Consider the following 24668-nt stretch of genomic DNA (forward strand, 5'->3'; position numbering starts at 1 on the left):
TAGCGTTTAAGTCACCACCGACATTTGGCCGCGCAACTTTTCTAAGCTCATTCATTTTGACTTAAGGAGGGGGCGAGCGCGGACGCAGGCCCCCACTACCAGAAATTGTACGGTCGAGTTACTGACGTTTGCAGTAATCGCAGAGGTCAGCCCAAGCGTAGTGCAATGCAAGAGCCTCACTCTGGAAGAAAACCCTCATTGATCAGTCTTTACTTCCCCGTCAGGTAAGTATGAGTTGGAACTGCACCGTAGCATGAGGGTACCCTTCAAAGTTTGTTAATGCTTGTGGCTTGAGTGTGTTATAAACTGCCGTGTCGCGGGGCATAGGCTGTATTCTCCCCCAGTGTACGCGTTTTGTTCCCGCCGTAGACTATGCAGAGTGCCGTCGGAAAGAGGACTGCTATTATTCTTTTATTGCTTATGTGGGCCGCCATCGGTAATAGTGCAACACCAAGGCAACCCGTGGTCACGGCGTGAATGAATCCACCTCCATGACCCAAGGCCAAAAATCAGATTAATATACTGACCATTCAGAGAATGGCCTACCAGATATTAAACTGATAAGAACAGATACTACACTTGATCTTAGCCATTAGGCCGAGAAGCGATAAAGAACAAGCGTTGCCATGATAGGCATCGTCCACACACCGTAACTGCTTGTGGAGCATGTCACGTTACTGTAAAGCTTACAACTGTCACCGCGTACGGATGGACGGCGACATAGTAAAAATCACGGCTGTTGATTTAGCCGTAGGATGGAGAGCGACTGTAGCGAGTGGATGGTAACTTACATGAATGCTAACAAAGGCGACGATACTAAGTGCGTGATATTACTTTCCAATATGTCTGCGTACATTCCGTTTATCAACGCATTACGCCAGAACGTGCGCGCGCGTTACACAGTAGACCATGCAGCCGAAATGCGACAGTGCGACCCTGCCAGGAGTCGAACCTGGAATCCCCTGATTCGTAGTCAGATGCCTTATCCATTGGGCCACAGGGCCATGCTTATGACTTCGCCCCATCGTCATTTTGGCTTGCGCATTCGTTTTACTTACGACAGAATTCTTCGTGTTTGTAGCCATGAAAGAAAGGGACTTCTGTGAGTGAATTTTTTTACTGTGGTCTAATAAAAAAGTCGAAACGCAGTGCCCAATATATGAATTGCTCCTAATAGCCGGAAACAGGCCGTGTCGATGATGTAGGCCGACATACGCAACGCAAACCAAAGAACGCTTTATGAAAATCCTAACACGAGCGCGGAAGAAGCCCAAATTAACAGACTAGATGTAATGCTGAAGACCTCAAACTCCAGCAGCTTCTCTTGCAGACTATTGCGTCGTACTACAAATAAAAATTAACATGCTTTCGCATAGTCGCGGCACCCAAAACGGACATTATACGATGTACAGAAACACACATTTCTGTTTTCGCGCCAAATCAATTCCCGGGAGTGGTACTTTTACGTCCGCATACTTCGCACCGTCTTAAATTATATCTCATTTACACGGTAATGTTTAGTATACTTCTACTGTGATAACAAGCATCGTTTATCGTTGGATTGTTGTAAGAAAACATTAAAAATGAGTGAAGCAGCTTCTCCAAAGAAAATCGCACCCAAGAAGAAACCTGCTGCAAAGAAGACAGCTGATCACCCTAAATATGTGGACATGATCAAGGCTGCTATCGCTACCCTAAAGGAACGCGGTGGTTCATCTCGCCAAGCTATTACAAAATATATTCATGCAAATTACAAAGTTGCTGAAAACTCAGATCATCATCTGAAAATGGCTCTTAAACGAGGAGTAACATCAGGCGATTTGATTCAAACTAAAGGCACTGGTGCTTCTGGATCATTCAAGCTAGGTCAGGTAAAAAAAGAAAAACCTAAGAAAAAGGCCGCAGCAAAAAAGCCAACGGCAAAGAAGCCTACTGCAAAGAAAAGTACACCAAAAAAGAAGCCAGCAAAGAAGAGCACGCCAAAGAAAGCAGCAAAGAAGCCTGCCACAAAGAAAGCCTCGGCTAAGAAACCAGCAGCTAAGAAACCCACAAAGAAGCCTGTTGCTAAAAAACCTGCAGCAAAGAAGGTCAAAAAGACTCCCAAAAAGGCAGCAAAGAAGACCGCAAAAAAATAATTTGTGTGTATCTGGCTATTACATTAACAAACGGCTATTTTTATAGCCACACATTTACAAAAAAACATTATCTTGGTACAAAGTTAAACTTGTTTAAGTCACTTAAACAGTTAAAAAAGAGTAAATTTAAGATTAGATTCCCTAAGTTTAAGTATTTTCGTTTTTAAATTTCTTATTTTCTTGCTTTTACTTTTCTTGCCCTTCATATTTTTAACATTGTCAAACTTTATGTAGCATAAAATTTTTATGTAGCATAAAATTTAAACAGAAAGCAGGACAAAGTTTGATATAAAAAGCTAGCCGTAATATTTTTTATGGATGTGTGGCTATAAAAATAGCCGTTTTTTGTTTGGTAAGATGCTTAGGCACGTTCCCCACGAATTCTTCTTGCCAACTGGATGTCTTTAGGCATGATTGTAACTCGTTTTGCGTGAATGGCACACAAGTTAGTATCCTCGAACAAGCCAACAAGGTACGCTTCAGAAGCCTCTTGCAGAGCCATAACGGCTGTGCTCTGGAATCGCAGATCTGTTTTGAAGTCCTGAGCAATTTCTCGCACAAGACGCTGGAAAGGCAACTTGCGGATCAAGAGCTCGGTTGACTTCTGGTATCTTCTGATTTCTCTGAGAGCAACTGTACCAGGTCTGTAACGATGTGGTTTTTTCACTCCTCCAGTAGCTGGTGCGCTTTTCCTCGCAGCTTTAGTGGCGAGTTGTTTTCGTGGAGCCTTTCCTCCAGTAGATTTACGTGCAGTTTGCTTTGTACGAGCCATATTTTAAGAAGTCGATGTAGTACGGATACACAAGACGGTCTAAAATGCACTATCGCGCCAAAGTTTTATTTCTCATATTGATTGACAGCTAAGGTTCAAAACAAACCATTTGATTGGTGCTAAGAAAGTAATTTCTGATTGGCTGCATAATGACATTACGCTCATTACTTTAACATTTTTATAAAATCTGTGTTTTTTGGCTACGGGAAAACGGCTGTATCTTCTGATACACAAAAGCTTTTGACTTTTTTTTTTTTAGTAAGTAGCAGAAGGTTTGGCGAATTCCAACGATGCCAAATTTATTGCCTTACTGAAACATTAAGACCACGAATTTTTAAAAAAACTACAGTTTTACTTAAAAAAATGTACAAAATGTTCGGAACATTTTGTAATGACGCAACTCTATTGGTTAATTAGGGTGTTTCCACGAGCAGTAGGTAATTTTATGGCCTCTTTTTAAAGCTGTCTGAATTCTGTTAACTCAAACGTTGTTTTTGTACTCGTTCTGTACGCAACTATATCAATATGTCTGGACGCGGAAAAGGAGGTAAAGGATTGGAAAAGGAGGTGCTAAACGTCACCGAAAAATTCTTCGTGATAACATTCAGGGAATCACAAAACCTGCTATTCGGCGTCTTGCTCGACGAGGTGGTGTCAAACGTATCTCTGGCCTTATCTATGAGGAAACCAGAGGTGTACTGAAGGTTTTCTTAGAGAATGTTATTCGTGATGCTGTAACCTACACAGAGCACGCTAAACGCAAGACCGTTACCGCTATGGATGTTGTTTATGCCTTAAAACGTCAAGGAAGAACTCTTTACGGATTCGGAGGTTAAGCGTTGTCATTGCTCAACAAAAACGGCTATTTTTATAGCCACAAATCTTTTAAAACATTACTTTGTGCACGCTTCCAAATTACACAATGTGTAAAGTCTTGTCACAGTTACATTTATTGCTATACGATACTATGTCATATATGACACAAAAAAAATTTAGAAATACTTTGTAGGGTTAATTTGCCTGGGAGTGTTTCCGTGAAAAGCTGGGTTAAGTTAAATGTAAGCAATAACATGGATCAATGTACTTGTCTTTTCTGCAAGTACAGCTAATAATACGTATGAAAAGTGAAGCTAATCCACACACACATGGGGAAGTATTTTAAATGTAGGCTAGTGTTCTTAAGCACATTATTTAGAAGTTTTATTAACTTCGGTTAACTTGTAGTGACGCCAAGTAAATGTTTTTTTAAAGATGTGTGGTCTTAAAAAAGACCGTTTGTGTTTGGTAGACGTTGGTTTACTTGCTGCTTGTGTATTTTGTGACGGCTTTTGTTCCTTCACTGACTGCGTGTTTTGCAAGTTCTCCAGGCAAGAGAAGACGTACTGCGGTTTGAATTTCACGAGAAGAGATGGTCGACTTTTTGTTTTGAAGAGCCAAACGCGAAGCTTCGGAAGCAATGCGCTCAAAGATGTCGTTGACAAATGAGTTCATGATGCTCATAGCTTTGCTTGAAACTCCGACATCTGGGTGAACTTGTTTCAAAACATTGTAGATGTAAATAGCATAACTTTCCTTTCTCTTTCTCTTGCGTTTCTTTTCACCAGTTCCACCAATCTTTCCTCCTTTTTTGCCGGCTCTTTTTTCACCTTTCTTGGCTACTTTAGGTGCCTGTTTTCCTCCTTTAGCTGCTGCGTCAGACATGGTTAAAAATTTTTGCTACTTAACTTGTAAATAAGCATTAAACTGCAAGTCAAAACTTTTTGTTTATAAGTAAAAAAATCGGATCGAATTCGATCCGAAAACGCCGATACGCAATTTAATTGGTTAAAAAAAAAATCTTTTGTTTAATACTTAATTATGATTGGTTAAAAAAACATGATTTCGATCCTATTTTTATGATGAAAAAACGAGTAAAGTTTATTTCGTTAACACTTACGTTAAATATTCGTACGTTTTTGTATTAACTTACAAATCAAATCGCAGTTATGTCTGGACGTGGAAAAGGTGGAAAAGCTAAGGCTAAAGCCAAGACAAGATCCTCAAGAGCTGGACTTCAATTTCCAGTCGGTAGAGTGCATAGATTCCTTCGTAGAGGGCACTATGCTAACCGAATTGGATCTGGAGCACCAGTTTACTTAGCAGCCGTCTTGGAATATTTATCTGCTGAGATATTGGAGTTGGCTGGTAACGCAGCAAGAGACAACAAAAAAGCTAGGATTATTCCAAGACATTTACAATTGGCTGTTCGTAATGATGAAGAATTAAACAAACTTTTGAGCGGTGTAACCATTGCAGCTGGTGGTGTTTTGCCAAACATTCAAGCTGTCTTACTCCCAAAGAAGAACGACAAAGGACAGAAGAAGTAAACCGCTACACTCAGAAAACAACGGCTATTTTTATAGCCACACATCTTTAAAAAAACATTGTTTTTTTCACAAAACTATAACCTTAAAGTCTAATAGATAATCCATGCATACGCCTTGTCCTAAGTAACTCAAAGAAATTAAATAAAAAAATTTGATCACAACGTCAAAATAAATTGCACGTATTTGCACCTACTAATGTCTACGGCCATACCACGATGAACACACCCGTTCTCGTCTGATCACGGAAGTTAAGCATCGTCGGGCCGGGATAGTACTTGGATGGGGGACCGCCTGGGAACTCCCGGTGTCGTAGGCTTTTCATTTTCATTTGCTGTGATATATTTCTTGTTATAACAATTAAGGAACGTGGCGGTTGTTGAAAGTGTTTCCTATGACATTTTCCTACGACATTTTCAGGTGATAGTACGAGAAAAAAGAGCTTTCAAATGCATACAAACTCGATCTATTGCCGATCATCCAATAACCCTGACGGAATGGCAAATAAAATAAAATTCCGCCGCCTTCCGAGGACTTATATCGCAATCACGTTTCGTAACAGCCAAGCGAGGTTTTACCTTAGCGTTTAAGTCACCACCGACATTTGGCCGCGCAACTTTTCTAAGCTCATTCATTTTGACTTAAGGAGGGGGCGAGCGCGGACGCAGGCCCCCACTACCAGAAATTGTACGGTCGAGTTACTGACGTTTGCAGTAATCGCAGAGGTCAGCCCAAGCGTAGTGCAATGCAAGAGCCTCACTCTGGAAGAAAACCCTCATTGATCAGTCTTTACTTCCCCGTCAGGTAAGTATGAGTTGGAACTGCACCGTAGCATGAGGGTACCCTTCAAAGTTTGTTAATGCTTGTGGCTTGAGTGTGTTATAAACTGCCGTGTCGCGGGGCATAGGCTGTATTCTCCCCCAGTGTACGCGTTTTGTTCCCGCCGTAGACTATGCAGAGTGCCGTCGGAAAGAGGACTGCTATTATTCTTTTATTGCTTATGTGGGCCGCCATCGGTAATAGTGCAACACCAAGGCAACCCGTGGTCACGGCGTGAATGAATCCACCTCCATGACCCAAGGCCAAAAATCAGATTAATATACTGACCATTCAGAGAATGGCCTACCAGATATTAAACTGATAAGAACAGATACTACACTTGATCTTAGCCATTAGGCCGAGAAGCGATAAAGAACAAGCGTTGCCATGATAGGCATCGTCCACACACCGTAACTGCTTGTGGAGCATGTCACGTTACTGTAAAGCTTACAACTGTCACCGCGTACGGATGGACGGCGACATAGTAAAAATCACGGCTGTTGATTTAGCCGTAGGATGGAGAGCGACTGTAGCGAGTGGATGGTAACTTACATGAATGCTAACAAAGGCGACGATACTAAGTGCGTGATATTACTTTCCAATATGTCTGCGTACATTCCGTTTATCAACGCATTACGCCAGAACGTGCGCGCGCGTTACACAGTAGACCATGCAGCCGAAATGCGACAGTGCGACCCTGCCAGGAGTCGAACCTGGAATCCCCTGATTCGTAGTCAGATGCCTTATCCATTGGGCCACAGGGCCATGCTTATGACTTCGCCCCATCGTCATTTTGGCTTGCGCATTCGTTTTACTTACGACAGAATTCTTCGTGTTTGTAGCCATGAAAGAAAGGGACTTCTGTGAGTGAATTTTTTTACTGTGGTCTAATAAAAAAGTCGAAACGCAGTGCCCAATATATGAATTGCTCCTAATAGCCGGAAACAGGCCGTGTCGATGATGTAGGCCGACATACGCAACGCAAACCAAAGAACGCTTTATGAAAATCCTAACACGAGCGCGGAAGAAGCCCAAATTAACAGACTAGATGTAATGCTGAAGACCTCAAACTCCAGCAGCTTCTCTTGCAGACTATTGCGTCGTACTACAAATAAAAATTAACATGCTTTCGCATAGTCGCGGCACCCAAAACGGACATTATACGATGTACAGAAACACACATTTCTGTTTTCGCGCCAAATCAATTCCCGGGAGTGGTACTTTTACGTCCGCATACTTCGCACCGTCTTAAATTATATCTCATTTACACGGTAATGTTTAGTATACTTCTACTGTGATAACAAGCATCGTTTATCGTTGGATTGTTGTAAGAAAACATTAAAAATGAGTGAAGCAGCTTCTCCAAAGAAAATCGCACCCAAGAAGAAACCTGCTGCAAAGAAGACAGCTGATCACCCTAAATATGTGGACATGATCAAGGCTGCTATCGCTACCCTAAAGGAACGCGGTGGTTCATCTCGCCAAGCTATTACAAAATATATTCATGCAAATTACAAAGTTGCTGAAAACTCAGATCATCATCTGAAAATGGCTCTTAAACGAGGAGTAACATCAGGCGATTTGATTCAAACTAAAGGCACTGGTGCTTCTGGATCATTCAAGCTAGGTCAGGTAAAAAAAGAAAAACCTAAGAAAAAGGCCGCAGCAAAAAAGCCAACGGCAAAGAAGCCTACTGCAAAGAAAAGTACACCAAAAAAGAAGCCAGCAAAGAAGAGCACGCCAAAGAAAGCAGCAAAGAAGCCTGCCACAAAGAAAGCCTCGGCTAAGAAACCAGCAGCTAAGAAACCCACAAAGAAGCCTGTTGCTAAAAAACCTGCAGCAAAGAAGGTCAAAAAGACTCCCAAAAAGGCAGCAAAGAAGACCGCAAAAAAATAATTTGTGTGTATCTGGCTATTACATTAACAAACGGCTATTTTTATAGCCACACATTTACAAAAAAACATTATCTTGGTACAAAGTTAAACTTGTTTAAGTCACTTAAACAGTTAAAAAAGAGTAAATTTAAGATTAGATTCCCTAAGTTTAAGTATTTTCGTTTTTAAATTTCTTATTTTCTTGCTTTTACTTTTCTTGCCCTTCATATTTTTAACATTGTCAAACTTTATGTAGCATAAAATTTTTATGTAGCATAAAATTTAAACAGAAAGCAGGACAAAGTTTGATATAAAAAGCTAGCCGTAATATTTTTTATGGATGTGTGGCTATAAAAATAGCCGTTTTTTGTTTGGTAAGATGCTTAGGCACGTTCCCCACGAATTCTTCTTGCCAACTGGATGTCTTTAGGCATGATTGTAACTCGTTTTGCGTGAATGGCACACAAGTTAGTATCCTCGAACAAGCCAACAAGGTACGCTTCAGAAGCCTCTTGCAGAGCCATAACGGCTGTGCTCTGGAATCGCAGATCTGTTTTGAAGTCCTGAGCAATTTCTCGCACAAGACGCTGGAAAGGCAACTTGCGGATCAAGAGCTCGGTTGACTTCTGGTATCTTCTGATTTCTCTGAGAGCAACTGTACCAGGTCTGTAACGATGTGGTTTTTTCACTCCTCCAGTAGCTGGTGCGCTTTTCCTCGCAGCTTTAGTGGCGAGTTGTTTTCGTGGAGCCTTTCCTCCAGTAGATTTACGTGCAGTTTGCTTTGTACGAGCCATATTTTAAGAAGTCGATGTAGTACGGATACACAAGACGGTCTAAAATGCACTATCGCGCCAAAGTTTTATTTCTCATATTGATTGACAGCTAAGGTTCAAAACAAACCATTTGATTGGTGCTAAGAAAGTAATTTCTGATTGGCTGCATAATGACATTACGCTCATTACTTTAACATTTTTATAAAATCTGTGTTTTTTGGCTACGGGAAAACGGCTGTATCTTCTGATACACAAAAGCTTTTGACTTTTTTTTTTTTTAGTAAGTAGCAGAAGGTTTGGCGAATTCCAACGATGCCAAATTTATTGCCTTACTGAAACATTAAGACCACGAATTTTTAAAAAAACTACAGTTTTACTTAAAAAAATGTACAAAATGTTCGGAACATTTTGTAATGACGCAACTCTATTGGTTAATTAGGGTGTTTCCACGAGCAGTAGGTAATTTTATGGCCTCTTTTTAAAGCTGTCTGAATTCTGTTAACTCAAACGTTGTTTTTGTACTCGTTCTGTACGCAACTATATCAATATGTCTGGACGCGGAAAAGGAGGTAAAGGATTGGGAAAAGGAGGTGCTAAACGTCACCGAAAAATTCTTCGTGATAACATTCAGGGAATCACAAAACCTGCTATTCGGCGTCTTGCTCGACGAGGTGGTGTCAAACGTATCTCTGGCCTTATCTATGAGGAAACCAGAGGTGTACTGAAGGTTTTCTTAGAGAATGTTATTCGTGATGCTGTAACCTACACAGAGCACGCTAAACGCAAGACCGTTACCGCTATGGATGTTGTTTATGCCTTAAAACGTCAAGGAAGAACTCTTTACGGATTCGGAGGTTAAGCGTTGTCATTGCTCAACAAAAACGGCTATTTTTATAGCCACAAATCTTTTAAAACATTACTTTGTGCACGCTTCCAAATTACACAATGTGTAAAGTCTTGTCACAGTTACATTTATTGCTATACGATACTATGTCATATATGACACAAAAAAAATTTAGAAATACTTTGTAGGGTTAATTTGCCTGGGAGTGTTTCCGTGAAAAGCTGGGTTAAGTTAAATGTAAGCAATAACATGGATCAATGTACTTGTCTTTTCTGCAAGTACAGCTAATAATACGTATGAAAAGTGAAGCTAATCCACACACACATGGGGAAGTATTTTAAATGTAGGCTAGTGTTCTTAAGCACATTATTTAGAAGTTTTATTAACTTCGGTTAACTTGTAGTGACGCCAAGTAAATGTTTTTTTAAAGATGTGTGGTCTTAAAAAAGACCGTTTGTGTTTGGTAGACGTTGGTTTACTTGCTGCTTGTGTATTTTGTGACGGCTTTTGTTCCTTCACTGACTGCGTGTTTTGCAAGTTCTCCAGGCAAGAGAAGACGTACTGCGGTTTGAATTTCACGAGAAGAGATGGTCGACTTTTTGTTTTGAAGAGCCAAACGCGAAGCTTCGGAAGCAATGCGCTCAAAGATGTCGTTGACAAATGAGTTCATGATGCTCATAGCTTTGCTTGAAACTCCGACATCTGGGTGAACTTGTTTCAAAACATTGTAGATGTAAATAGCATAACTTTCCTTTCTCTTTCTCTTGCGTTTCTTTTCACCAGTTCCACCAATCTTTCCTCCTTTTTTGCCGGCTCTTTTTTCACCTTTCTTGGCTACTTTAGGTGCCTGTTTTCCTCCTTTAGCTGCTGCGTCAGACATGGTTAAAAATTTTTGCTACTTAACTTGTAAATAAGCATTAAACTGCAAGTCAAAACTTTTTGTTTATAAGTAAAAAAATCGGATCGAATTCGATCCGAAAACGCCGATACGCAATTTAATTGGTTAAAAAAAAAATCTTTTGTTTAATACTTAATTATGATTGGTTAAAAAAACATGATTTCGATCCTATTTTTATGATGAAAAAACGAGTAAAGTTTATTTCGTTAACACTTACGTTAAATATTCGTACGTTTTTGTATTAACTTACAAATCAAATCGCAGTTATGTCTGGACGTGGAAAAGGTGGAAAAGCTAAGGCTAAAGCCAAGACAAGATCCTCAAGAGCTGGACTTCAATTTCCAGTCGGTAGAGTGCATAGATTCCTTCGTAGAGGGCACTATGCTAACCGAATTGGATCTGGAGCACCAGTTTACTTAGCAGCCGTCTTGGAATATTTATCTGCTGAGATATTGGAGTTGGCTGGTAACGCAGCAAGAGACAACAAAAAAGCTAGGATTATTCCAAGACATTTACAATTGGCTGTTCGTAATGATGAAGAATTAAACAAACTTTTGAGCGGTGTAACCATTGCAGCTGGTGGTGTTTTGCCAAACATTCAAGCTGTCTTACTCCCAAAGAAGAACGACAAAGGACAGAAGAAGTAAACCGCTACACTCAGAAAACAACGGCTATTTTTATAGCCACACATCTTTAAAAAAACATTGTTTTTTTCACAAAACTATAACCTTAAAGTCTAATAGATAATCCATGCATACGCCTTGTCCTAAGTAACTCAAAGAAATTAAATAAAAAAAATTGATCACAACGTCAAAATAAATTGCACGTATTTGCACCTACTAATGTCTACGGCCATACCACGATGAACACACCCGTTCTCGTCTGATCACGGAAGTTAAGCATCGTCGGGCCGGGATAGTACTTGGATGGGGGACCGCCTGGGAACTCCCGGTGTCGTAGGCTTTTCATTTTCATTTGCTGTGATATATTTCTTGTTATAACAATTAAGGAACGTGGCGGTTGTTGAAAGTGTTTCCTATGACATTTTCCTACGACATTTTCAGGTGATAGTACGAGAAAAAAGAGCTTTCAAATGCATACAAACTCGATCTATTGCCGATCATCCAATAACCCTGACGGAATGGCAAATAAAATAAAATTCCGCCGCCTTCCGAGGACTTATATCGCAATCACGTTTCGTAACAGCCAAGCGAGGTTTTACCTTAGCGTTTAAGTCACCACCGACATTTGGCCGCGCAACTTTTCTAAGCTCATTCATTTTGACTTAAGGAGGGGGCGAGCGCGGACGCAGGCCCCAACTACCAGAAATTGTACGGTCGAGTTACTGACGTTTGCAGTAATCGCAGAGGTCAGCCCAAGCGTAGTGCAATGCAAGAGCCTCACTCTGGAAGAAAACCCTCATTGATCAGTCTTTACTTCCCCGTCAGGTAAGTATGAGTTGGAACTGCACCGTAGCATGAGGGTACCCTTCAAAGTTTGTTAATGCTTGTGGCTTGAGTGTGTTATAAACTGCCGTGTCGCGGGGCATAGGCTGTATTCTCCCCCAGTGTACGCGTTTTGTTCCCGCCGTAGACTATGCAGAGTGCCGTCGGAAAGAGGACTGCTATTATTCTTTTATTGCTTATGTGGGCCGCCATCGGTAATAGTGCAACACCAAGGCAACCCGTGGTCACGGCGTGAATGAATCCACCTCCATGACCCAAGGCCAAAAATCAGATTAATATACTGACCATTCAGAGAATGGCCTACCAGATATTAAACTGATAAGAACAGATACTACACTTGATCTTAGCCATTAGGCCGAGAAGCGATAAAGAACAAGCGTTGCCATGATAGGCATCGTCCACACACCGTAACTGCTTGTGGAGCATGTCACGTTACTGTAAAGCTTACAACTGTCACCGCGTACGGATGGACGGCGACATAGTAAAAATCACGGCTGTTGATTTAGCCGTAGGATGGAGAGCGACTGTAGCGAGTGGATGGTAACTTACATGAATGCTAACAAAGGCGACGATACTAAGTGCGTGATATTACTTTCCAATATGTCTGCGTACATTCCGTTTATCAACGCATTACGCCAGAACGTGCGCGCGCGTTACACAGTAGACCATGCAGCCGAAATGCGACAGTGCGACCCTGCCAGGAGTCGAACCTGGAATCCCCTGATTCGTAGTCAGATGCCTTATCCATTGGGCCACAGGGCCATGCTTATGACTTCGCCCCATCGTCATTTTGGCTTGCGCATTCGTTTTACTTACGACAGAATTCTTCGTGTTTGTAGCCATGAAAGAAAGGGACTTCTGTGAGTGAATTTTTTTACTGTGGTCTAATAAAAAAGTCGAAACGCAGTGCCCAATATATGAATTGCTCCTAATAGCCGGAAACAGGCCGTGTCGATGATGTAGGCCGACATACGCAACGCAAACCAAAGAACGCTTTATGAAAATCCTAACACGAGCGCGGAAGAAGCCCAAATTAACAGACTAGATGTAATGCTGAAGACCTCAAACTCCAGCAGCTTCTCTTGCAGACTATTGCGTCGTACTACAAATAAAAATTAACATGCTTTCGCATAGTCGCGGCACCCAAAACGGACATTATACGATGTACAGAAACACACATTTCTGTTTTCGCGCCAAATCAATTCCCGGGAGTGGTACTTTTACGTCCGCATACTTCGCACCGTCTTAAATTATATCTCATTTACACGGTAATGTTTAGTATACTTCTACTGTGATAACAAGCATCGTTTATCGTTGGATTGTTGTAAGAAAACATTAAAAATGAGTGAAGCAGCTTCTCCAAAGAAAATCGCACCCAAGAAGAAACCTGCTGCAAAGAAGACAGCTGATCACCCTAAATATGTGGACATGATCAAGGCTGCTATCGCTACCCTAAAGGAACGCGGTGGTTCATCTCGCCAAGCTATTACAAAATATATTCATGCAAATTACAAAGTTGCTGAAAACTCAGATCATCATCTGAAAATGGCTCTTAAACGAGGAGTAACATCAGGCGATTTGATTCAAACTAAAGGCACTGGTGCTTCTGGATCATTCAAGCTAGGTCAGGTAAAAAAAGAAAAACCTAAGAAAAAGGCCGCAGCAAAAAAGCCAACGGCAAAGAAGCCTACTGCAAAGAAAAGTACACCAAAAAAGAAGCCAGCAAAGAAGAGCACGCCAAAGAAAGCAGCAAAGAAGCCTGCCACAAAGAAAGCCTCGGCTAAGAAACCAGCAGCTAAGAAACCCACAAAGAAGCCTGTTGCTAAAAAACCTGCAGCAAAGAAGGTCAAAAAGACTCCCAAAAAGGCAGCAAAGAAGACCGCAAAAAAATAATTTGTGTGTATCTGGCTATTACATTAACAAACGGCTATTTTTATAGCCACACATTTACAAAAAAACATTATCTTGGTACAAAGTTAAACTTGTTTAAGTCACTTAAACAGTTAAAAAAGAGTAAATTTAAGATTAGATTCCCTAAGTTTAAGTATTTTCGTTTTTAAATTTCTTATTTTCTTGCTTTTACTTTTCTTGCCCTTCATATTTTTAACATTGTCAAACTTTATGTAGCATAAAATTTTTATGTAGCATAAAATTTAAACAGAAAGCAGGACAAAGTTTGATATAAAAAGCTAGCCGTAATATTTTTTATGGATGTGTGGCTATAAAAATAGCCGTTTTTTGTTTGGTAAGATGCTTAGGCACGTTCCCCACGAATTCTTCTTGCCAACTGGATGTCTTTAGGCATGATTGTAACTCGTTTTGCGTGAATGGCACACAAGTTAGTATCCTCGAACAAGCCAACAAGGTACGCTTCAGAAGCCTCTTGCAGAGCCATAACGGCTGTGCTCTGGAATCGCAGATCTGTTTTGAAGTCCTGAGCAATTTCTCGCACAAGACGCTGGAAAGGCAACTTGCGGATCAAGAGCTCGGTTGACTTCTGGTATCTTCTGATTTCTCTGAGAGCAACTGTACCAGGTCTGTAACGATGTGGTTTTTTCACTCCTCCAGTAGCTGGTGCGCTTTTCCTCGCAGCTTTAGTGGCGAGTTGTTTTCGTGGAGCCTTTCCTCCAGTAGATTTACGTGCAGTTTGCTTTGTACGAGCCATATTTTAAGAAGTCGATGTAGTACGGATACACAAGACGGTCTAAAATGCACTATCGCGCCAAAGTTTTATTTCTCATATTGATTGACAGCTAAGGTTCAAAACAAACCATTTGATTGGTGCTAAGAAAGTAATTTCTGATTGGCTGCATAATGACATTACGCTCATTACTTTAACATTTTTATAAAATCTGTGTTTTTTGGCTACGGGAAAACGGCTGTATCTTCTGATACACAAAAGCTTTTGACTTTTTTTTTTTTTAGTAAGTAGCAGAAGGTTTGGCGAATTCCAACGATGCCAAATTTATTGCCTTACTGAAACATTAAGACCACGAATTTTTAAAAAAACTACAGTTTTACTTAAAAAAATGTACAAAATGTTCGGAACATTTTGTAATGACGCAACTCTATTGGTTAATTAGGGTGTTTCCACGAGCAGTAGGTAATTTTATGGCCTCTTTTTAAAGCTGTCTGAATTCTGTTAACTCAAACGTTGTTTTTGTACTCGTTCTGTACGCAACTATATCAATATGTCTGGACGCGGAAAAGGAGGTAAAGGATTGGGAAAAGGAGGTGCTAAACGTCACCGAAAAATTCTTCGTGATAACATTCAGGGAATCACAAAACCTGCTATTCGGCGTCTTGCTTGCAAACGTATCTCTGGCCTTATCTATGAGGAAACCAGAGGTGTACTGAAGGTTTTCTTAGAGAATGTTATTCGTGATGCTGTAACCTACACAGAGCACGCTAAACGCAAGACCGTTACCGCTATGGATGTTGTTTATGCCTTAAAACGTCAAGGAAGAACTCTTTACGGATTCGGAGGTTAAGCGTTGTCATTGCTCAACAAAAACGGCTATTTTTATAGCCACAAATCTTTTAAAACATTACTTTGTGCACGCTTCCAAATTACACAATGTGTAAAGTCTTGTCACAGTTACATTTATTGCTATACGATACTATGTCATATATGACACAAAAAAAATTTAGAAATACTTTGTAGGGTTAATTTGCCTGGGAGTGTTTCCGTGAAAAGCTGGGTTAAGTTAAATGTAAGCAATAACATGGATCAATGTACTTGTCTTTTCTGCAAGTACAGCTAATAATACGTATGAAAAGTGAAGCTAATCCACACACACATGGGGAAGTATTTTAAATGTAGGCTAGTGTTCTTAAGCACATTATTTAGAAGTTTTATTAACTTCGGTTAACTTGTAGTGACGCCAAGTAAATGTTTTTTTAAAGATGTGTGGTCTTAAAAAAGACCGTTTGTGTTTGGTAGACGTTGGTTTACTTGCTGCTTGTGTATTTTGTGACGGCTTTTGTTCCTTCACTGACTGCGTGTTTTGCAAGTTCTCCAGGCAAGAGAAGACGTACTGCGGTTTGAATTTCACGAGAAGAGATGGTCGACTTTTTGTTTTGAAGAGCCAAACGCGAAGCTTCGGAAGCAATGCGCTCAAAGATGTCGTTGACAAATGAGTTCATGATGCTCATAGCTTTGCTTGAAACTCCGACATCTGGGTGAACTTGTTTCAAAACATTGTAGATGTAAATAGCATAACTTTCCTTTCTCTTTCTCTTGCGTTTCTTTTCACCAGTTCCACCAATCTTTCCTCCTTTTTTGCCGGCTCTTTTTTCACCTTTCTTGGCTACTTTAGGTGCCTGTTTTCCTCCTTTAGCTGCTGCGTCAGACATGGTTAAAAATTTTTGCTACTTAACTTGTAAATAAGCATTAAACTGCAAGTCAAAACTTTTTGTTTATAAGTAAAAAAATCGGATCGAATTCGATCCGAAAACGCCGATACGCAATTTAATTGGTTAAAAAAAAAATCTTTTGTTTAATACTTAATTATGATTGGTTAAAAAAACATGATTTCGATCCTATTTTTATGATGAAAAAACGAGTAAAGTTTATTTCGTTAACACTTACGTTAAATATTCGTACGTTTTTGTATTAACTTACAAATCAAATCGCAGTTATGTCTGGACGTGGAAAAGGTGGAAAAGCTAAGGCTAAAGCCAAGACAAGATCCTCAAGAGCTGGACTTCAATTTCCAGTCGGTAGAGTGCATAGATTCCTTCGTAGAGGGCACTATGCTAACCGAATTGGATCTGGAGCACCAGTTTACTTAGCAGCCGTCTTGGAATATTTATCTGCTGAGATATTGGAGTTGGCTGGTAACGCAGCAAGAGACAACAAAAAAGCTAGGATTATTCCAAGACATTTACAATTGGCTGTTCGTAATGATGAAGAATTAAACAAACTTTTGAGCGGTGTAACCATTGCAGCTGGTGGTGTTTTGCCAAACATTCAAGCTGTCTTACTCCCAAAGAAGAACGACAAAGGACAGAAGAAGTAAACCGCTACACTCAGAAAACAACGGCTATTTTTATAGCCACACATCTTTAAAAAAACATTGTTTTTTTCACAAAACTATAACCTTAAAGTCTAATAGATAATCCATGCATACGCCTTGTCCTAAGTAACTCAAAGAAATTAAATAAAAAAATTTGATCACAACGTCAAAATAAATTGCACGTATTTGCACCTACTAATGTCTACGGCCATACCACGATGAACACACCCGTTCTCGTCTGATCACGGAAGTTAAGCATCGTCGGGCCGGGATAGTACTTGGATGGGGGACCGCCTGGGAACTCCCGGTGTCGTAGGCTTTTCATTTTCATTTGCTGTGATATATTTCTTGTTATAACAATTAAGGAACGTGGCGGTTGTTGAAAGTGTTTCCTATGACATTTTCCTACGACATTTTCAGGTGATAGTACGAGAAAAAAGAGCTTTCAAATGCATACAAACTCGATCTATTGCCGATCATCCAATAACCCTGACGGAATGGCAAATAAAATAAAATTCCGCCGCCTTCCGAGGACTTATATCGCAATCACGTTTCGTAACAGCCAAGCGAGGTTTTACCTTAGCGTTTAAGTCACCACCGACATTTGGCCGCGCAACTTTTCTAAGCTCATTCATTTTGACTTAAGGAGGGGGCGAGCGCGGACGCAGGCCCCCACTACCAGAAATTGTACGGTCGAGTTACTGACGTTTGCAGTAATCGCAGAGGTCAGCCCAAGCGTAGTGCAATGCAAGAGCCTCACTCTGGAAGAAAACCCTCATTGATCAGTCTTTACTTCCCCGTCAGGTAAGTATGAGTTGGAACTGCACCGTAGCATGAGGGTACCCTTCAAAGTTTGTTAATGCTTGTGGCTTGAGTGTGTTATAAACTGCCGTGTCGCGGGGCATAGGCTGTATTCTCCCCCAGTGTACGCGTTTTGTTCCCGCCGTAGACTATGCAGAGTGCCGTCGGAAAGAGGACTGCTATTATTCTTTTATTGCTTATGTGGGCCGCCATCGGTAATAGTGCAACACCAAGGCAACCCGTGGTCACGGCGTGAATGAATCCACCTCCATGACCCAAGGCCAAAAATCAGATTAATATACTGACCATTCAGAGAATGGCCTACCAGATATTAAACTGATAAGAACAGATACTACACTTGATCTTAGCCATTAGGCCGAGAAGCGATAAAGAACAAGCGTTGCCATGATAGGCATCGTCCACACACCGTAACTGCTTGTGGAGCATGTCACGTTACTGTAAAGCTTACAACTGTCACCGCGTACGGATGGACGGCGACATAGTAAAAATCACGGCTGTTGATTTAGCCGTAGGATGGAGAGCGACTGTAGCGAGTGGATGGTAACTTACATGAATGCTAACAAAGGCGACGATACTAAGTGCGTGATATTACTTTCCAATATGTCTGCGTACATTCCGTTTATCAACGCATTACGCCAGAACGTGCGCGCGCGTTACACAGTAGACCATGCAGCCGAAATGCGACAGTGCGACCCTGCCAGGAGTCGAACCTGGAATCCCCTGATTCGTAGTCAGATGCCTTATCCATTGGGCCACAGGGCCATGCTTATGACTTCGCCCCATCGTCATTTTGGCTTGCGCATTCGTTTTACTTACGACAGAATTCTTCGTGTTTGTAGCCATGAAAGAAAGGGACTTCTGTGAGTGAATTTTTTTACTGTGGTCTAATAAAAAAGTCGAAACGCAGTGCCCAATATATGAATTGCTCCTAATAGCCGGAAACAGGCCGTGTCGATGATGTAGGCCGACATACGCAACGCAAACCAAAGAACGCTTTATGAAAATCCTAACACGAGCGCGGAAGAAGCCCAAATTAACAGACTAGATGTAATGCTGAAGACCTCAAACTCCAGCAGCTTCTCTTGCAGACTATTGCGTCGTACTACAAATAAAAATTAACATGCTTTCGCATAGTCGCGGCACCCAAAACGGACATTATACGATGTACAGAAACACACATTTCTGTTTTCGCGCCAAATCAATTCCCGGGAGTGGTACTTTTACGTCCGCATACTTCGCACCGTCTTAAATTATATCTCATTTACACGGTAATGTTTAGTATACTTCTACTGTGATAACAAGCATCGTTTATCGTTGGATTGTTGTAAGAAAACATTAAAAATGAGTGAAGCAGCTTCTCCAAAGAAAATCGCACCCAAGAAGAAACCTGCTGCAAAGAAGACAGCTGATCACCCTAAATATGTGGACATGATCAAGGCTGCTATCGCTACCCTAAAGGAACGCGGTGGTTCATCTCGCCAAGCTATTACAAAATATATTCATGCAAATTACAAAGTTGCTGAAAACTCAGATCATCATCTGAAAATGGCTCTTAAACGAGGAGTAACATCAGGCGATTTGATTCAAACTAAAGGCACTGGTGCTTCTGGATCATTCAAGCTAGGTCAGGTAAAAAAAGAAAAACCTAAGAAAAAGGCCGCAGCAAAAAAGCCAACGGCAAAGAAGCCTACTGCAAAGAAAAGTACACCAAAAAAGAAGCCAGCAAAGAAGAGCACGCCAAAGAAAGCAGCAAAGAAGCCTGCCACAAAGAAAGCCTCGGCTAAGAAACCAGCAGCTAAGAAACCCACAAAGAAGCCTGTTGCTAAAAAACCTGCAGCAAAGAAGGTCAAAAAGACTCCCAAAAAGGCAGCAAAGAAGACCGCAAAAAAATAATTTGTGTGTATCTGGCTATTACATTAACAAACGGCTATTTTTATAGCCACACATTTACAAAAAAACATTATCTTGGTACAAAGTTAAACTTGTTTAAGTCACTTAAACAGTTAAAAAAGAGTAAATTTAAGATTAGATTCCCTAAGTTTAAGTATTTTCGTTTTTAAATTTCTTATTTTCTTGCTTTTACTTTTCTTGCCCTTCATATTTTTAACATTGTCAAACTTTATGTAGCATAAAATTTTTATGTAGCATAAAATTTAAACAGAAAGCAGGACAAAGTTTGATATAAAAAGCTAGCCGTAATATTTTTTATGGATGTGTGGCTATAAAAATAGCCGTTTTTTGTTTGGTAAGATGCTTAGGCACGTTCCCCACGAATTCTTCTTGCCAACTGGATGTCTTTAGGCATGATTGTAACTCGTTTTGCGTGAATGGCACACAAGTTAGTATCCTCGAACAAGCCAACAAGGTACGCTTCAGAAGCCTCTTGCAGAGCCATAACGGCTGTGCTCTGGAATCGCAGATCTGTTTTGAAGTCCTGAGCAATTTCTCGCACAAGACGCTGGAAAGGCAACTTGCGGATCAAGAGCTCGGTTGACTTCTGGTATCTTCTGATTTCTCTGAGAGCAACTGTACCAGGTCTGTAACGATGTGGTTTTTTCACTCCTCCAGTAGCTGGTGCGCTTTTCCTCGCAGCTTTAGTGGCGAGTTGTTTTCGTGGAGCCTTTCCTCCAGTAGATTTACGTGCAGTTTGCTTTGTACGAGCCATATTTTAAGAAGTCGATGTAGTACGGATACACAAGACGGTCTAAAATGCACTATCGCGCCAAAGTTTTATTTCTCATATTGATTGACAGCTAAGGTTCAAAACAAACCATTTGATTGGTGCTAAGAAAGTAATTTCTGATTGGCTGCATAATGACATTACGCTCATTACTTTAACATTTTTATAAAATCTGTGTTTTTTGGCTACGGGAAAACGGCTGTATCTTCTGATACACAAAAGCTTTTGACTTTTTTTTTTTTTAGTAAGTAGCAGAAGGTTTGGCGAATTCCAACGATGCCAAATTTATTGCCTTACTGAAACATTAAGACCACGAATTTTTAAAAAAACTACAGTTTTACTTAAAAAAATGTACAAAATGTTCGGAACATTTTGTAATGACGCAACTCTATTGGTTAATTAGGGTGTTTCCACGAGCAGTAGGTAATTTTATGGCCTCTTTTTAAAGCTGTCTGAATTCTGTTAACTCAAACGTTGTTTTTGTACTCGTTCTGTACGCAACTATATCAATATGTCTGGACGCGGAAAAGGAGGTAAAGGATTGGGAAAAGGAGGTGCTAAACGTCACCGAAAAATTCTTCGTGATAACATTCAGGGAATCACAAAACCTGCTATTCGGCGTCTTGCTCGACGAGGTGGTGTCAAACGTATCTCTGGCCTTATCTATGAGGAAACCAGAGGTGTACTGAAGGTTTTCTTAGAGAATGTTATTCGTGATGCTGTAACCTACACAGAGCACGCTAAACGCAAGACCGTTACCGCTATGGATGTTGTTTATGCCTTAAAACGTCAAGGAAGAACTCTTTACGGATTCGGAGGTTAAGCGTTGTCATTGCTCAACAAAAACGGCTATTTTTATAGCCACAAATCTTTTAAAACATTACTTTGTGCACGCTTCCAAATTACACAATGTGTAAAGTCTTGTCACAGTTACATTTATTGCTATACGATACTATGTCATATATGACACAAAAAAAATTTAGAAATACTTTGTAGGGTTAATTTGCCTGGGAGTGTTTCCGTGAAAAGCTGGGTTAAGTTAAATGTAAGCAATAACATGGATCAATGTACTTGTCTTTTCTGCAAGTACAGCTAATAATACGTATGAAAAGTGAAGCTAATCCACACACACATGGGGAAGTATTTTAAATGTAGGCTAGTGTTCTTAAGCACATTATTTAGAAGTTTTATTAACTTCGGTTAACTTGTAGTGACGCCAAGTAAATGTTTTTTTAAAGATGTGTGGTCTTAAAAAAGACCGTTTGTGTTTGGTAGACGTTGGTTTACTTGCTGCTTGTGTATTTTGTGACGGCTTTTGTTCCTTCACTGACTGCGTGTTTTGCAAGTTCTCCAGGCAAGAGAAGACGTACTGCGGTTTGAATTTCACGAGAAGAGATGGTCGACTTTTTGTTTTGAAGAGCCAAACGCGAAGCTTCGGAAGCAATGCGCTCAAAGATGTCGTTGACAAATGAGTTCATGATGCTCATAGCTTTGCTTGAAACTCCGACATCTGGGTGAACTTGTTTCAAAACATTGTAGATGTAAATAGCATAACTTTCCTTTCTCTTTCTCTTGCGTTTCTTTTCACCAGTTCCACCAATCTTTCCTCCTTTTTTGCCGGCTCTTTTTTCACCTTTCTTGGCTACTTTAGGTGCCTGTTTTCCTCCTTTAGCTGCTGCGTCAGACATGGTTAAAAATTTTTGCTACTTAACTTGTAAATAAGCATTAAACTGCAAGTCAAAACTTTTTGTTTATAAGTAAAAAAATCGGATCGAATTCGATCCGAAAACGCCGATACGCAATTTAATTGGTTAAAAAAAAAATCTTTTGTTTAATACTTAATTATGATTGGTTAAAAAAACATGATTTCGATCCTATTTTTATGATGAAAAAACGAGTAAAGTTTATTTCGTTAACACTTACGTTAAATATTCGTACGTTTTTGTATTAACTTACAAATCAAATCGCAGTTATGTCTGGACGTGGAAAAGGTGGAAAAGCTAAGGCTAAAGCCAAGACAAGATCCTCAAGAGCTGGACTTCAATTTCCAGTCGGTAGAGTGCATAGATTCCTTCGTAGAGGGCACTATGCTAACCGAATTGGATCTGGAGCACCAGTTTACTTAGCAGCCGTCTTGGAATATTTATCTGCTGAGATATTGGAGTTGGCTGGTAACGCAGCAAGAGACAACAAAAAAGCTAGGATTATTCCAAGACATTTACAATTGGCTGTTCGTAATGATGAAGAATTAAACAAACTTTTGAGCGGTGTAACCATTGCAGCTGGTGGTGTTTTGCCAAACATTCAAGCTGTCTTACTCCCAAAGAAGAACGACAAAGGACAGAAGAAGTAAACCGCTACACTCAGAAAACAACGGCTATTTTTATAGCCACACATCTTTAAAAAAACATTGTTTTTTTCACAAAACTATAACCTTAAAGTCTAATAGATAATCCATGCATACGCCTTGTCCTAAGTAACTCAAAGAAATTAAATAAAAAAATTTGATCACAACGTCAAAATAAATTGCACGTATTTGCACCTACTAATGTCTACGGCCATACCACGATGAACACACCCGTTCTCGTCTGATCACGGAAGTTAAGCATCGTCGGGCCGGGATAGTACTTGGATGGGGGACCGCCTGGGAACTCCCGGTGTCGTAGGCTTTTCATTTTCATTTGCTGTGATATATTTCTTGTTATAACAATTAAGGAACGTGGCGGTTGTTGAAAGTGTTTCCTATGACATTTTCCTACGACATTTTCAGGTGATAGTACGAGAAAAAAGAGCTTTCAAATGCATACAAACTCGATCTATTGCCGATCATCCAATAACCCTGACGGAATGGCAAATAAAATAAAATTCCGCCGCCTTCCGAGGACTTATATCGCAATCACGTTTCGTAACAGCCAAGCGAGGTTTTACCTTAGCGTTTAAGTCACCACCGACATTTGGCCGCGCAACTTTTCTAAGCTCATTCATTTTGACTTAAGGAGGGGGCGAGCGCGGACGCAGGCCCCCACTACCAGAAATTGTACGGTCGAGTTACTGACGTTTGCAGTAATCGCAGAGGTCAGCCCAAGCGTAGTGCAATGCAAGAGCCTCACTCTGGAAGAAAACCCTCATTGATCAGTCTTTACTTCCCCGTCAGGTAAGTATGAGTTGGAACTGCACCGTAGCATGAGGGTACCCTTCAAAGTTTGTTAATGCTTGTGGCTTGAGTGTGTTATAAACTGCCGTGTCGCGGGGCATAGGCTGTATTCTCCCCCAGTGTACGCGTTTTGTTCCCGCCGTAGACTATGCAGAGTGCCGTCGGAAAGAGGACTGCTATTATTCTTTTATTGCTTATGTGGGCCGCCATCGGTAATAGTGCAACACCAAGGCAACCCGTGGTCACGGCGTGAATGAATCCACCTCCATGACCCAAGGCCAAAAATCAGATTAATATACTGACCATTCAGAGAATGGCCTACCAGATATTAAACTGATAAGAACAGATACTACACTTGATCTTAGCCATTAGGCCGAGAAGCGATAAAGAACAAGCGTTGCCATGATAGGCATCGTCCACACACCGTAACTGCTTGTGGAGCATGTCACGTTACTGTAAAGCTTACAACTGTCACCGCGTACGGATGGACGGCGACATAGTAAAAATCACGGCTGTTGATTTAGCCGTAGGATGGAGAGCGACTGTAGCGAGTGGATGGTAACTTACATGAATGCTAACAAAGGCGACGATACTAAGTGCGTGATATTACTTTCCAATATGTCTGCGTACATTCCGTTTATCAACGCATTACGCCAGAACGTGCGCGCGCGTTACACAGTAGACCATGCAGCCGAAATGCGACAGTGCGACCCTGCCAGGAGTCGAACCTGGAATCCCCTGATTCGTAGTCAGATGCCTTATCCATTGGGCCACAGGGCCATGCTTATGACTTCGCCCCATCGTCATTTTGGCTTGCGCATTCGTTTTACTTACGACAGAATTCTTCGTGTTTGTAGCCATGAAAGAAAGGGACTTCTGTGAGTGAATTTTTTTACTGTGGTCTAATAAAAAAGTCGAAACGCAGTGCCCAATATATGAATTGCTCCTAATAGCCGGAAACAGGCCGTGTCGATGATGTAGGCCGACATACGCAACGCAAACCAAAGAACGCTTTATGAAAATCCTAACACGAGCGCGGAAGAAGCCCAA

At 40.8% G+C, this 24668-nt stretch overlaps 19 non-coding genes across 19 annotated transcripts; 4 read left to right on the top strand and 15 right to left on the bottom strand.

Annotated features, from left to right (window-relative positions):
- Positions 1–67: 67 nt before the first annotated feature.
- Positions 68–232, bottom strand: LOC130659559 (U1 spliceosomal RNA). The gene has a single exon (XR_008986763.1). It is a non-coding gene; the product is annotated as a U1 spliceosomal RNA (small nuclear RNA).
- Positions 233–417: 185 nt separating this feature from the next.
- Positions 418–609, bottom strand: LOC130660616 (U2 spliceosomal RNA). Its single transcript, XR_008987814.1, has one exon. It is a non-coding gene; the product is annotated as a U2 spliceosomal RNA (small nuclear RNA).
- A 322-nt stretch (positions 610–931) lies between these two features.
- Positions 932–1004, bottom strand: Trnar-acg (transfer RNA arginine (anticodon ACG)). Its single transcript has one exon. It is a non-coding gene; the product is annotated as a tRNA-Arg (tRNA).
- Positions 1005–5470: 4466 nt separating this feature from the next.
- On the top strand, positions 5471–5589 carry LOC130659075 (5S ribosomal RNA). Its single transcript, XR_008986286.1, has one exon. It is a non-coding gene; the product is annotated as a 5S ribosomal RNA (ribosomal RNA).
- A 328-nt stretch (positions 5590–5917) lies between these two features.
- LOC130659560 (U1 spliceosomal RNA) lies at positions 5918–6082 on the bottom strand. The gene has a single exon (XR_008986764.1). It is a non-coding gene; the product is annotated as a U1 spliceosomal RNA (small nuclear RNA).
- Positions 6083–6267: 185 nt separating this feature from the next.
- LOC130660617 (U2 spliceosomal RNA) lies at positions 6268–6459 on the bottom strand. The gene has a single exon (XR_008987815.1). It is a non-coding gene; the product is annotated as a U2 spliceosomal RNA (small nuclear RNA).
- Positions 6460–6781: 322 nt separating this feature from the next.
- On the bottom strand, positions 6782–6854 carry Trnar-acg (transfer RNA arginine (anticodon ACG)). Its single transcript has one exon. It is a non-coding gene; the product is annotated as a tRNA-Arg (tRNA).
- A 4468-nt stretch (positions 6855–11322) lies between these two features.
- Positions 11323–11441, top strand: LOC130659087 (5S ribosomal RNA). Its single transcript, XR_008986298.1, has one exon. It is a non-coding gene; the product is annotated as a 5S ribosomal RNA (ribosomal RNA).
- Positions 11442–11769: 328 nt separating this feature from the next.
- On the bottom strand, positions 11770–11934 carry LOC130660440 (U1 spliceosomal RNA). Its single transcript, XR_008987640.1, has one exon. It is a non-coding gene; the product is annotated as a U1 spliceosomal RNA (small nuclear RNA).
- A 185-nt stretch (positions 11935–12119) lies between these two features.
- LOC130660620 (U2 spliceosomal RNA) lies at positions 12120–12311 on the bottom strand. The gene has a single exon (XR_008987817.1). It is a non-coding gene; the product is annotated as a U2 spliceosomal RNA (small nuclear RNA).
- Positions 12312–12633: 322 nt separating this feature from the next.
- Trnar-acg (transfer RNA arginine (anticodon ACG)) lies at positions 12634–12706 on the bottom strand. The gene has a single exon. It is a non-coding gene; the product is annotated as a tRNA-Arg (tRNA).
- Positions 12707–17162: 4456 nt separating this feature from the next.
- On the top strand, positions 17163–17281 carry LOC130659100 (5S ribosomal RNA). Its single transcript, XR_008986312.1, has one exon. It is a non-coding gene; the product is annotated as a 5S ribosomal RNA (ribosomal RNA).
- A 328-nt stretch (positions 17282–17609) lies between these two features.
- On the bottom strand, positions 17610–17774 carry LOC130659562 (U1 spliceosomal RNA). Its single transcript, XR_008986767.1, has one exon. It is a non-coding gene; the product is annotated as a U1 spliceosomal RNA (small nuclear RNA).
- Positions 17775–17959: 185 nt separating this feature from the next.
- Positions 17960–18151, bottom strand: LOC130660621 (U2 spliceosomal RNA). Its single transcript, XR_008987818.1, has one exon. It is a non-coding gene; the product is annotated as a U2 spliceosomal RNA (small nuclear RNA).
- A 322-nt stretch (positions 18152–18473) lies between these two features.
- Trnar-acg (transfer RNA arginine (anticodon ACG)) lies at positions 18474–18546 on the bottom strand. Its single transcript has one exon. It is a non-coding gene; the product is annotated as a tRNA-Arg (tRNA).
- A 4468-nt stretch (positions 18547–23014) lies between these two features.
- On the top strand, positions 23015–23133 carry LOC130659112 (5S ribosomal RNA). Its single transcript, XR_008986324.1, has one exon. It is a non-coding gene; the product is annotated as a 5S ribosomal RNA (ribosomal RNA).
- A 328-nt stretch (positions 23134–23461) lies between these two features.
- On the bottom strand, positions 23462–23626 carry LOC130659563 (U1 spliceosomal RNA). Its single transcript, XR_008986768.1, has one exon. It is a non-coding gene; the product is annotated as a U1 spliceosomal RNA (small nuclear RNA).
- Positions 23627–23811: 185 nt separating this feature from the next.
- On the bottom strand, positions 23812–24003 carry LOC130660622 (U2 spliceosomal RNA). Its single transcript, XR_008987819.1, has one exon. It is a non-coding gene; the product is annotated as a U2 spliceosomal RNA (small nuclear RNA).
- Positions 24004–24325: 322 nt separating this feature from the next.
- Trnar-acg (transfer RNA arginine (anticodon ACG)) lies at positions 24326–24398 on the bottom strand. The gene has a single exon. It is a non-coding gene; the product is annotated as a tRNA-Arg (tRNA).
- Between the last annotated feature and the right edge of the window lie 270 nt (positions 24399–24668).

This window comes from Hydractinia symbiolongicarpus, chromosome 9, assembly GCF_029227915.1.
Source record: "Hydractinia symbiolongicarpus strain clone_291-10 chromosome 9, HSymV2.1, whole genome shotgun sequence".
Lineage (NCBI taxonomy): Eukaryota > Metazoa > Cnidaria > Hydrozoa > Anthoathecata > Hydractiniidae > Hydractinia > Hydractinia symbiolongicarpus.